This window comes from Carcharodon carcharias, chromosome 16 (assembly GCF_017639515.1).
Source record: "Carcharodon carcharias isolate sCarCar2 chromosome 16, sCarCar2.pri, whole genome shotgun sequence".
NCBI classification, from domain to species: Eukaryota; Metazoa; Chordata; class Chondrichthyes; order Lamniformes; family Lamnidae; genus Carcharodon; species Carcharodon carcharias.
The window spans coordinates 85,254,983-85,268,393 of NC_054482.1; the positions used below are offsets into that span (position 1 = coordinate 85,254,983).

At 39.5% G+C, this 13,411-nt stretch overlaps 1 protein-coding gene across 5 annotated transcripts in view; it reads left to right on the top strand.

The window, feature by feature from the left end:
- zswim5 (zinc finger, SWIM-type containing 5) overlaps positions 1–13,411 on the top strand; it is a 252,422-nt gene that overhangs the window by 163,372 nt on the left and 75,639 nt on the right. The gene's annotated exons all lie outside the window — the stretch shown is intronic.

The window sequence follows — 13,411 nt, forward strand, 5'->3', positions numbered from 1 at the left end:
CCCCATTAATGGGTGTCATTGTATTGTGTTGTGTTTGTCCAGTTAGTACCATGCACAGGGCATAATTCTCGACCAGAACTCTATTCTGGATACTTCATATGATCCCTTGTAAGTACGATTATTGATGCAAACAAAATATGTGTGATGTGTAATAAAATATCAAAAGACTTGATCTGAATTTCTAATAGAAGAAGTATTTTTGAGGTAAGCTCATTTCCATTAAATTCATATTTAGTTGTACAGTCCAATCCATTTCAGAAAGTATAGCAATCCTAAAAATAATTTTATTATTTCATTAATTCCATCTAGAATCTTTGAAAATGGTTTGAATTGTTAAGATCCAGTTGACTCTTAGGGTTATTTCTTTCATTCACTGGTCACATGATAACCTTATTGTTTTTTGTCAACTTTCACCCCTTCTCAAGACATTGATCCCTTCCTGAGGTGTAGTTCCATGAACGCTCATCACCTTCCAATGCCTTAGGCTGGGTCCTTCTATTTATGTGGGATCAATGGTGTGTGTGCTGGTTGATATTTGACTGTGAACAGACCATATCTGACCCAAGTCACCTTAGCCTGTGTTTATATTAAGACTGTAGATAGAAAAGTGCAGCCAGCCGGAGAAGTTCTACTGCGGCTCCAGAAGATTGCAACACTTGGGTCAGTGTTTAACAAGAACAGTTTTGGATCGACAAAAAAGTGGCAGCCTAATTGCATTCTGAGATGGGAGTCCATTATAAGCTGCTTCATTCAAATCCTTTTGAGAAAGATACGAAAGCTTCAAAAGGATTTAAAAATCAAAGCTTGGGCTCTAATTAATGCTGCTATGTTATGTTTAAAACTTGAATGGTATTTTCCCTGTATTTATATGGCAATATATTAAGAAATTCTAAGTATTTACCTCATGCGTCCGGTGTTTACAGCCTCATTAAATATGGGGGAAGGGTACTGTCGAGGCAACAATAATTTCTTGTATTATTCTTGCAGTTGGGTTGTCAGAGGGGTGCAGGTCTGAGGAGAAATATTGCTTTACAGGGAATCAAAATATGAAGTAGTTAACTTGGCCAGTCTTGTATCAGAGACTTCTCTGAAAAGCATCAGTTGTTCAATGTTGTGGATTGTGGTTGAGAATGCTTCAGTTATTTCATTTTGCCTTTCTAGTCATCGTAGAGATGAAATTAGGCTTGACTTGAACCCAGATTCTAAAAGGGCAGTCTGCTAACTGATGGTCATGTGCATCCCTCCTGAATACATATTTAATTTGGAAAGTTAAACAGATATGGAAGCTTTTTGAACACTTCAACAAATCACATACACTCAAAAAGTTCACACTGTGGAATGGAAACCCCAATTTTGGGGAGATGAAACATAGAAAGATGAAGATGGAGTTGAATGTAACTCCTTCGACAGCACCTTCCAAACCCCTGACCACTACCATGTAGAAGTCCAAGGGTAGCAGAGACATGGGAACACCACCATCTGGAAGTTTCCCTCCAAGCCACTCACCATCCTGACTTGGAAATATATCGCTGTTCCTTCACTGTCACTGGGTCAAAATTCTGGAACCCCCTTCCCAACAGCACTGTGGGTATACCTACACCACATGGACTGCAGTGCTTCAAGAAGGCAATTCACTGCCACCTCCTCAAGGGAAATTAGGGTAAGGGCAATAAATGCTGGTTTAGCCAGCGACGCCCACACCCCATGAATGAATAAAAAACTAGCCAAGTTATTCCACATTGGTCTAAGTTAACTGAGGATTCCTGCACTGTCTGAACCTGTTTATTAGATTGCTGCTTTATAAATCTGCCTTATTCAAAAAAAATTAACTTCACCTCCCAATGGTAAAGCTTTTGATTTGGCAGCAGCAGCTTTGTGACTTGCAAGAAAAAAACTGTCAAATTCTGCTTTGTAAAATAAAATAATTGGGCAGCCAAACCAATATTAAATAAGCTGCTTGTTTGCTTGGCTAAGTACAATGGCATTGAAAGTTGCATTGCTTTTACTTTGCCTACAGTAGTCTTTAAATTTCTATCTTGTTCCTACAAAGTTTAATAAGCTCTGTACCCTTGTTTTAGGTTCATTTCTTAACTGATTTAAACAGCTTTTGCATTGATACTCTGTACTGTAGTGAGCTTCTGTTCAGTGAAGGTATCAGCTGATTTCTGTAGCACAACTGTCTGCTTCTGTTCCTTTTAATGCCCTTGATGCAAACGTACCGAGGATGAATGGAATTCAGAAGAATAGGGGATTGACACCGTGTTGCAAATAAAGAGGTGATCATGTTAGATTGTGCTTTGTAGGTTAATATATTTGTCATTATAGGTGTCAAAAATTATTAGCATATCCGTAGGAGTAGCTGATGATTTTTGACATCTTGCATACCAGTCCCGGATATTGTGTAGGCGAGGGGAACCAGAGAAAGCTGCTAAAGTCTGTTATGATGAAAATCAGCTGTCTAATAAGTGCTTTATTTTTGCTGCATGATTTTATATTTGTGAAGGTGAGGACATCAAAGTAGGAAAGTGAAATGTTGCACCTAGCATTAGGATTGAATGCAACTGTTTGAGGAATTAGTGTAGTTTTTTTCTATTATCTCGATAAATACATCTGTATACGTGACTTCAGAGATTCGCCCTTTCTGCACCAGGTGACATTTTTCTGCCTGATAATAGCCTCCCTTACAATCTTTTTTAATGCGACCATTTAATTTGGAAAAACTGCAATGGAGCTAATTCCACAAGGCAACTACACTAAAACTGCATAAACTCACTTTTTGCAGCAGCTGGAGAAAATTATAATCCCACGTTAATTAACTCTGCTCCTCTTCATCCCTGTCTTGGCTCATCTGCTAAAATCCTCATTCATGCCTTCATTACCTCTGGATTTGACTATTCCAATGCACTTCTGGCTGATCTCCCACATGCTACCCTCCTGTAATCTTGAGATCATCCAAAGTTCTGCTGCCCTTGTCACAACTCTCATTGAGTCTCATTCATCAATCACCCCTGTACTTGCTGAATTAACTTGGCTCCTGGCCAAGCAACATCTTGATTTTAAAATTCCTTGTTTTTAAAATTCTCCATGGCCTTGCCCCTCCCTATCTCTCTAATCTCCTCCAGCCCAACAACCCTCTGATTTCCGTGCACGTCTAATTCTAGCCTCTTGAGCATCCTCAATTTTAATCACTCCACCATTGTTGGCCATGCCTTCAGTTGCCTAGGCTCTAAGCTCTGGAATACACTCCCTACATCTCTCTACCTCGCTGTCCTCCTTTAAGACACTCCTTAAAACTGACCTCTTTGACTAAGCTTTTGGTCATCTGACCTAATATCTCCTTATGTTTTCAGTGTCATATTTTGTTTTATAATGCTCTTGGAGTGTTTTATTATGTTAAAGGTGTTATGTAAATACAAGTTGTCGTTGAGCCCAAGTCCACTGAGGCTCATTGTTGCACTTAATTTACTGACTTTCTAATTGTTAGAAATGAATGCCATCGAATAGTTTTCATTGTAATATGATCAGTATCACAATACAATGGTCCTCACTATCACATCAAGTACACTGTATTGTCTTCCTTGCAACCATATCATCTGGTCACCTGATGTCCCTGATTATACAGTCTCTTTCACCTTCCTTGTAAATTATCTTGCTGACTCTCACTCTCATTTAATGACCTTCACTGCGATCATCATGATTAACATGTTATCTTGTCCTCCTTGACTATACTGCCCTACTCTTTACATTATTCTAGCCATTCAGTTATACTTATTGTGGTCATAGCTCCAATACCCGTAATGCCTGCTCTTCGTCACTGCCCCATCATCCTTCATTAGATGGTCCCTATCCTAATAAATAATAGGATATTAGAGTCAATGTATTTTCAATTTATTACGAACAATGATTATGCCGAAATTGAAGGCGTCAAGAAATATAAATACTGGCATAATTAGGTAGTCACAAACCAGTCATGTGCATTGTTTTGTCCCAATGTATTAGTGCTCAGATGATTTTCAGCCAGTTAAATTTGTGCAGCCATCATCAGGAATATACTCACACTTCACTGGGTTACATTTTATTCTTATGTGAAATTGCAGGCATGAAAAATCCTAAATTGGAAAATGTTTGCATCTGCATCACCTTAACTTTACCAAGAACATCAGGTACTGAACCCGTGCTACATGGCTTAGAAGCCTAAAACTGTGGGGACAAAGGGACTGGTGTAGTATCTTTCAATATTTATAGCTCTATCTCTATTTGATCAGTAAATAACAAAACAAAAAATACTGATGCCTGAATTCTGAAGAACCCAACATTCCAAAAGCTGTAAAATTTACAGAAGTTATTTAGCCAAAACTAAAATTGCTATCTGTATCTTTCACTTCTGCATGCACCAGGGAAAAGATGGTGACAGTGAACTACAAGTTGTGGGTCTTCATCAGATCTACCGAGTCTTGTGCACTTGGTGATACTCTAATACGTGATTGCAATCTCATCTACTTCCCATCCTCTTTCCTCAAGCACCATTGCAAATATGGAGGGCTCCACCTCCCACAGTTTTGACTGACACAGAAAACATTCCTTTTGTAACATAGATCACTTGTAACTGTCAGGAGACACTTTTTTTTAAAGAATTGCAGGGATAGCACTCAGTATTGCAGCCAGGAAAGTAAGAAAAGAGGCTGCTGTTCACCATTTGAGATTGGGGAGACTTGAGAGCAATTGATCAAAAATGTATGGAAAAGAAGTTACTTATCCTGTATTCTGTTTAAAAAAAATTGATTATGCCACTTGTACAAACATTGCACAGGGGGACTGATTTATTTGCAACTCCCTCAAAAAGAACTTTTATTTATGAGATGCAGTGATGACATAGTGCTTTAACTGTAACTATGCTTATAGTCAGCACTTAACACATTATTCTTTTGACTTTGTTAATACTACATTAATTGGCAAACATACTTTGGCTGACAAGGCTTTATGAACTGCATAGTACAGTATCATTTCTGAAGTCTGTTTAAATGTATTTTTAACCTTGCTTGTTACTGGCATAAGGTGATAACCTGAATTTTCATTTCCGAGGCAGATGTGCAGAGCTGGGAAATGTCCAGGCTCACCAACCTGCCTCTGGAAAAAGTACCCCAGATCCAGGGTTCATCCAGCATTTTGGGCATGCCCCTGAGTTTCCACAACTCATCAAAAAGCCAGACCATTGCCTCAGTTATGTGGTTCACAATTGAAAATCTTGGACCTCAGGTTTTCCCACTGTTGGCAACTCTGTTTTTATATGCTTAACCCAGCTCCTTGATGTGATGTGTGATAATACTGTGTTTTACATATCAGAAGGGGAATGATGCAGTGGACTGCACTAAATACCTGAAATAAAATTTCTGAAGTTGGGATTGGAGCACATATATGGTGGTGCTTGAGTTTCTTATTAACAATCTTCATGTTAGGAAGTATGTCTGGAGTTGCATAATCACCAGGCAGGGACATTTGGTTAAACAGAAGTTTTTTTCCCCCTCACTTCAGCCAGACAAAATAAAAATACTAACATTAAAAAAATGAAAATGATTTAATATAAATTCAAGTACCCAGACACTGCTCAAAAACTGCTTCTTAAAATTCAATAGTATTATTAGGATAAGACAATTTATGCAAAATGTTTTTATTCTAAGTCTACCTGTTCAGTAAGCATAATGCACAGCATATTTACAAATTGTTACATGGTACCATATTAAGATAGAATAAGAAAAATTGGATTTTGTTTCCATCCCACCCCCCCCATATTTATCTTACAGAGAATGGAGGATGCTGGAGGTAAGCAACATGATCATTTTTACGTAGCTGTACCAGTATTGTAGTAATTGAGATTTTACCATTTGACACACACAATTGTGCACTTGGCCACAAAGCAGATTTTCTGACTGTAGGCTTGGGGAGTAAAATTGAAAGTGTTTTTTTTTTAGGAAAACAAGAAACTGCTGGGCACATTAAATTAATAATTCTCTGCTTGCATTCGTTCTAGGAAATTCCTAAGCCCATGACAGCAGCTGAGAATGCAGCCGCATTAGAATTAATCTCTGGGGCCGATTTTAACCCTGAGTAAGTGGCAGAGAGTGAATTAATGAGAGGGGCTTGCAGTCGGGAAAGGGAGACCACAAATATCCTGACCCTCATAGAAAGGTTTAAACTTGCCTGGCAGAGCCTCTTCCATCTTCAGGCTTGCTTCTGTCTAGAGGAAAACTGCCCTGGGGTCCTATTGACATAACAGGACCTTGACTTGCAGCACGATACAAGGGTGACTGTAAATTTCTGCCGGTTAAAATGGGATTTGAGTAAATAAGTAGCCTGCTCATTTTCAACAGCCAAATTGCCCCATTTCCACTAGTTGCTAATGTTCATATCAATCGCTCTGTGCAGCTAGAATGGACTTCACAGTTTTAAAAGGCAATGGGACAATTTCAGTTGAACTTTCTAACTTTTTATATTGCTTGTTATATTACAGTGAAATGCAGGCATCACAACCTGGTTTACATATAAACATAAGTATATGAACATACGAATTAGGAGCAGGAGTAGTATCCACCTGAACACATTTTGAATTCATAAAATAAAAAAAACACGAGCAAGCTACACATTCCTTGTCATGATGCTTGTGCTAGCTTTTTAACTGAAGCTATGTATTTTAATGCCACTTCACGCTCTTACTCTGTCTTTTTTACTCACTCCTTTTTCAAATAATTAACTTCTACTCTTTTTAAATGATATGAAGTCTGTCTCAGTAGCCATTTGTGATAAAGCTTTGCATGCTTCAGTAGCCCTCTTTGAGAAATTTTTTTCTAACTTCCTGCTTTATCCTGCTGATGATAATGCTCATCCTTGGCTCCTTGTTACTGATTTGCCAACCAGTGGAAACAGTTTTTTTCATTGCTTACCTTGTTGCAAAATTTCTTCAGCTAGAAAACCTAGTTTTGCGATAACATTACTCTGTTGTAAACGGAACCGTTTTGTCATGGTCTTTATGAGGCAGATTTCCGTTTTCACCTGGGAAGTTGGCTGTATTGGTAATGTCACTTTATTGTTCTTAAATTATAATAAGCCTTTGTGGTACAAATAAAAATCCTGTTGTAAAATTCTTTCTATCCAGCTATTCTAAATCTGTTCCCTTTGAAGCTTTTGAGCATGACACTGATCTTGAAATGTATTTTATTTTACTGCTACTGTTAAGATCAGAACCTGGGTTGCCCCATTTACTTGATAGTTGAAGTAGAACAGCTTGAATAGGAAGATCATATCAGAACCCAGATGGCACAGGTCATTGTATCAACAGGACGGACTCTGCATTTATATGACTGCTGAAATTTCTAGGTGACTATGTTTGAGCTAGAAAAATTGAGCAAAAAATATGATTTGCATTTGATTCATGTACCATCTAACTGTTACCTGTTTACATTGGTGCCAAACAAGTTGATTTTTTTTATTCTTTCACAGGATGAGGGTGTCATTGGCTACACCAGCAATTTTATCTACATAATTATGTACCCTGATAATTCATAAGTGACTGAAAGGAAAGGACTTGCATTTATGTAATGGCTTTCATGATCTTAGGATGTTCCAACACATTTACGGCTAATCAAGTACTTGTAATGTAGAGAAGCATGACAGCTAATTTGCCCGCAGCAAATAGCAGTGAGATACAGGAGCTTATAGCCTGTTTTGGAGACGTTGGCTCAGGGATACAGATTGACTAGTTTCTTTCAAATTTTCTTTGTTTAATATTCCATTGAAAGTACCTCAGTCTGACTGTGATGTGATCTATTGGCTATCTGCTAACAGAACTAACATGTTTTTTAATTAAAATCAAAATACTACGGGTGCTGGAAATCTGAAACAAAAACAGAAAATGCTGGAAAAACTCAGGTCTAACAGCATCTGTGGAGAGGAAGACAGAGTTAACGTTTCGAGTAATATGACTCTTACTCAGAGCTAGAGAGAGGTAAAGGTGTGATGAAATTTATGCTATTTTGAGGGGGTGGAGCAGGTGAAGCTGGATAGAAGGCCAACAACAGGTGGAGGCAAAGGAGAGATTGACAAAGATGTCATGAACAAAAGGACAAAGGGGTGTTGATGGTAGTAGTACTGGCTAAAGGAGGTGTTGATGGTGGCATTAAGGTCCGAAAGCAGAATGTGGTAATAGCAGGACGAGGGTAAGCAGTCTGGAATGAACAAAATGAACAAGTGACAGATGGCCCTAGTGGGGGTGGGGTGGAAGGAGGGGACAGTGGTGGGAAAAGAAATCAAAAGTAGAATAAAAGGTGGGAATAAAACAATTAATAAAAATAAGTGGAAAAAAAATGAAAATAAAAAAAATGAATATAAAACAAAAGGGGATAAAAAAGGGGTGAGGATGGAGGAGAGACGTCATAGTCTGAAGTTGATGAACTCAATGTTAAGTCCGGAAGGCTATTAAATGTCTAATCAGAAGATGAGGTGCTGTTCCTCAAGTTTGCGTTGGGCTTCACTGTAACATTGTAGCAGGCCAAGGACGGATGTGTGGGCAGGAGAGCAGGGTGGTGTGTTGAAATGGCTAATGACAATTATTTTTTAATTTTTATTAATTTATTCAATTCTACCTTACCTTACCATCACCTCTCTCAACTCCTCTGCTGTTGCTAAACTACCAGATTGCATATCCGACATCCAGTACTGGATGAGCAGGCGTTTCCACCAGTTAAATATTGGGCATTCTGAAGTCATTGTTTTCAGTTCCCACTCCAAACTCCATTCCCTAGCTAATAACTCCATCCATCTCCCTAGCAACTGTCTTCAACTAAGCTAGACTGTTCACAACCTTAGTGACATATTTGATCCTGAGATGAGCTTCCATACTCGTGCCATTACTAAGACCGCTTATTTCCACCTCCATAACATCAACTAACTTTGCTCCTGCCTCAATTCATCTGCTGCCAATACCTTCATTCATACCTTTATTATCTCTAAATTTGACTATTTCAATGCACCACTGACTGGTCTCCCATATTTTGCAAACTTAAGGTCATCCAAAACTCTGCTGCCCATGTCCTAATGCGCACTAAATCCCATTCACCTGTAAACCTGTGCTCACTGATCTACATTGGTGCCTGGTCACACAACATCTAGATTTTAAAATTCTCATCCTTGTTTTCAGATCTCTCCATGACTTTGCCACTCCCTATCTTTGTAATCTACTGCAGTCCAACAACCTTGTGCAATCCCTGCACTAATTCTAGCCTCTTGAGCATTCTCAATTTTAATTACCCCACCATTGCCAGCCATGCCTTTAGTTGCCTAGGCCCTAATCTCCAGAATTTCCTCCCTACAGCTCTCTGCCTCTCTACCTTGCTTTCCTCACTCCTTAAAACTGACCATTTTGACCAAGCTTTTAGTTATCTGATCTAATGTGGCTCAGTGTCATATTTTGTTTTATAATGATCCTATAAAGCATCTTGGGATGTTTTATTGCATTAGAGGCATGATATAAATCTAGGTTGTTGTCTAGATAGTGCAGGAAAACAACAATTGGAGAGAATTCCATCAAACTCCTAACTTCCGTCTTTGGATGGAAAATGGAGGGTGGCTTTAGGAGATCAGGAAGTAAGCCAATCAATGAAGAATACCTGCCTTTGTCTTTCTCTCATAGTAAGAGTGGCTGACTTGGTGGTGTTTCTGTCAAGTGTTGACCCTCAGGGTGTTCATTGTAGAGGACTTAGTAATGTTAATGCCACTGAATGTCAAGGCGAGATGGTTAAGTTATCTCTTATTAAAAATGGTCATCGCCAAGCACTTCTGTGGCACAAATGTTATTTGCTACTATTCACCAAGTCTGCTGCATTTGGGCATGGACTACTTCGTTATCTAAGGAGTTGTGAATGGAGTTGCATGTTGCACCATCATCAGTGATCAGCCTCACTTCTGACCTTATGATGGAGGAAAGTCAGTGCTGAAGCAGCTGAAAATAGTTGGCCCTAGGGCACTGCTCTGAAAAACTCATGCAATGATGTCCTGGGGCAAAGATCATTGGCATCCAGTAAACCATCTTCTTCTGTGCCAGATATGACTCCAACTACTGGAGAGCATTCCTCCTGATTCCTGTTGACTTCAGTTTTACTGGGGCTTCACAGTGCCACACTTGGTCAAAGTTGCCTTGTTGTCAAGTGGTAGTCACTCTCACTTCACCTTTTGAAATTCAGCTCTTTTGTTCATTATTGGACACAAGCTTTAATAAGGTCTGGAGCCAAGTGGATCTGTCAGAATCCAGGTCTGAACATTGGTGAACAGGTTATTGGTGAGTAAATGCCATATAATAGCATTGCTGATGATTGAGAGTAGGTTGATTAGACGGTAATTGGCCAGGTTATAATTGTCCTTCCTTTTGTGGACAGGACATACCTAGGCAATTTTCCACATTGTGGAGTAGAAGCCAGTGTCATAGCTGTGCTGGAACAGTTTGGCTTGAGACGCAACTAGTTCTGAAGCACAGGTCTTGGCTCAGATTGGATTAGTATGTTGGGTATTTTACTGGAAATGGATTAACCATGTGCAGTGATTGTGCTCTAGTGCTGTGCTTATACCACCAGGTTGCCTTTAGTCCCATTACATGATATGTCTGTTATGCCATCATGCTGCCCTTGCCATGTTCTGTTTGTACCCCCAGTGTGTTTTGTATTCTTTTTTATTGTAATGATTTTTGGCATTGTTTTTATTGGATACCACATCTAGACTGGGTTTTACTGTGGAATTAACTTACCATGCTGTATGAATGAGATATATTTGCATATAGCCTGGATATTGTGTATTTTTCAGACAAGCTATTAAAATCATAACAGGTTGTGGATTCTTTGTAATGCTTCCTGGTCAGTGGGTTTTAACATCGTGTGTGTGGCATTTGCTGTTTTGATAATGAGGCTGGGGCCCAAATATTCTGTTATTTCTATAGCCAGAACAGTTTCATAATTGTCATATTTCTACCATTAATTGATGAGAAAATTTTTTTCAAAAGCCTAAAATCAAACAGGAGGGAATCGAAGTTAGTTGAAGCATTGCAGTTTCTTGGCAAATTAGGCTCAAAAGCTGAGTGACATAAGAAGGAAGTACTACACCACCACTGGCAGGCAGTTGTAATTGCAGTGTGACAAGTTTTGAAATGTTGAACATATTAGAGATTACAGCAGTGGTTAGCCCCTGGTTGTGCTCTTCTTGAGTTGTAGGATATACTTTCTTTCTCATGTAATGAGTAATCTGAGTTTACTGATTACTAATCTGAGTTTACAGATTGAATTAACTTTTTTAAACAGATTTTTAAAACTTTGTTCTCAGATATAGGTGTTTCTGGCAAGACCACATTTATTTCCCATCTCTAGTTGCTCTGAGAGGGTGATGATGGGACTTCTGCTTGAACCACTAGATTCCTTTTGGCAATCGTGTTTGATAGGGGATTCTAGCATTCTGACCCAGCAATGATGAAGGAATAGCAATATATGATGATGTGTGCCTTGGAGGAGAACTTGGAGATGATTGCATTCCCATGACCCTGCTGATCTTGTGACCTATACCACCAAGAAGGACAAGACCTGGAGATGCTGTCGGAGTAAGCCTGTCAATTTGCTGCCACAATGCACCAGTGGTCGAGGGGCTGCCTGTTGAATCCATTGGCAGGCGTGTCAATCAAGTGGATGGTCAATCCTGAATGATTTCCAGTTTCTTGAGTGTTATTGCAGCTGCCTCCATCTAGGCGACTGGTGAATATTTCTTGCTCCTCTTGACTTGAGCCTTGTAGATGATGAAGAGATTTTTGAGGAGTTAAAAAGCCCCTCTTGCATAGTTTTCAGCCTTTGCCCTACAATGATGGTACGATTGAAGGGCAAGACTACTGATTTACAGCTTTGGTAAAAAAAATGTACATATTTTAAATTATTGGGTCTTTTCTTGTTGGAGAAGATTATTGCCTGGCACTTGTGTGGCACAAATGTTACTTAAGAATGATGTCTTTGGGTTTGAGTTCTATATTATTATGAAACCTGCTTGGAAACTATAAACCAGTGGTCTTCATTTTAATTATATGTTGGTTGTAGTTATATTACTTACATTGCTTACCCATTTTAAAGTCTAGATTACAGAGGAAGATGGTAGGGAAGCTGCTGCAGGGAAATGTGTAACAGTAATTGAGGAGTGAGGGTGGCAGTATGAGTTGAGAAGGTGTTCCTGGGGTTTGGAGGGGACTCAGGAGCAGGAGGAGAGTGGTGGGGTTATAGCAAGCTGAATAGGAGGATGGGTGAGCTCTGGACATGGTGTTGTGATGTTTGGGACTTTGGAAAAAGAAATACCAGCGTCTAACAGGAGTTGAAGGCATGTATCAGAGAATGCTGCTTTGGGGGGAGTTGTGGTTTGTAGGAGATGGGGGCCCAGTGTATGTGAGCGGCACAACAGGTCTTCTGGAAGCAGCATTGGGAGACAGAGGACTTGGAATCACTGAGATAGTGTTGGTAAGGTGCGGAGGTATTGGGAGGGTGGAGTGTTGGTATTATTGGGAGGGTGTATGTTCTTGAGCTGGCTGGTAGCAAAACCTAGAGGAAATTTTATTGTAATTTGCCTGCTTTGAGCATGCTCAATGGAGACAGTGGCTTAAGCTGAGTTATGGCTCTGTGTAACAGTTTCTTTTGATTTCTTGGCCAATTTGCCAGTCTTGTCCATGCAAGATTTGTGAGCACGAACAAGCTTTTTAACTGACGTTAACATAATTAAAGCATGCTCCATGTCCCTGTATGGGATAACAGTCAACAGGTTTGGCCTGTGATTTGGTTGAAGTTCCCCCCACCCCCCCATCCTCTAGTCTGGGAACATTAAAGCCATTTATCACGCCCTCCTTGTTGAGGTTGAGATTAGCAATTTCAGTGCAACAATTCCAGGTCTGTAAAACCACACAGCATAATCTAATTAAGAGGAGAGGTGGTTGTGGTGCTTGGAGAGATGGGGAATGATATTTGTTGTCTGAAAAAAAAGTGTAAAGGAGGAGCTACAAAAATAAAATTCCAGAGTTTGAGAATTTTACGGTTAGCTATTGATTGGACAGTCTGGAATTACTTTTAACTGACCAAGACAGTGGGAGCTCACTAGCTGTCTGTTCTGATGCACTGGGAGCAACATAATCAGAGAAGGTTCCATTGTGTCAGTTCCACTGAAGTGGAAGTATGCTCAAATTCATCATCTCTGGTGGTTACAGAAATCATTTTGGACAATACCTTCTCATCAGTTCAGATTTTTATTGTGTAATATGCACTCAAGTCCCTGGAATCCATACCATATGCAGGCTGTAGGGGAATGGAACCTGACAAACAATGCCCATATCGTCATCAGGAGCTCTATTTACTGT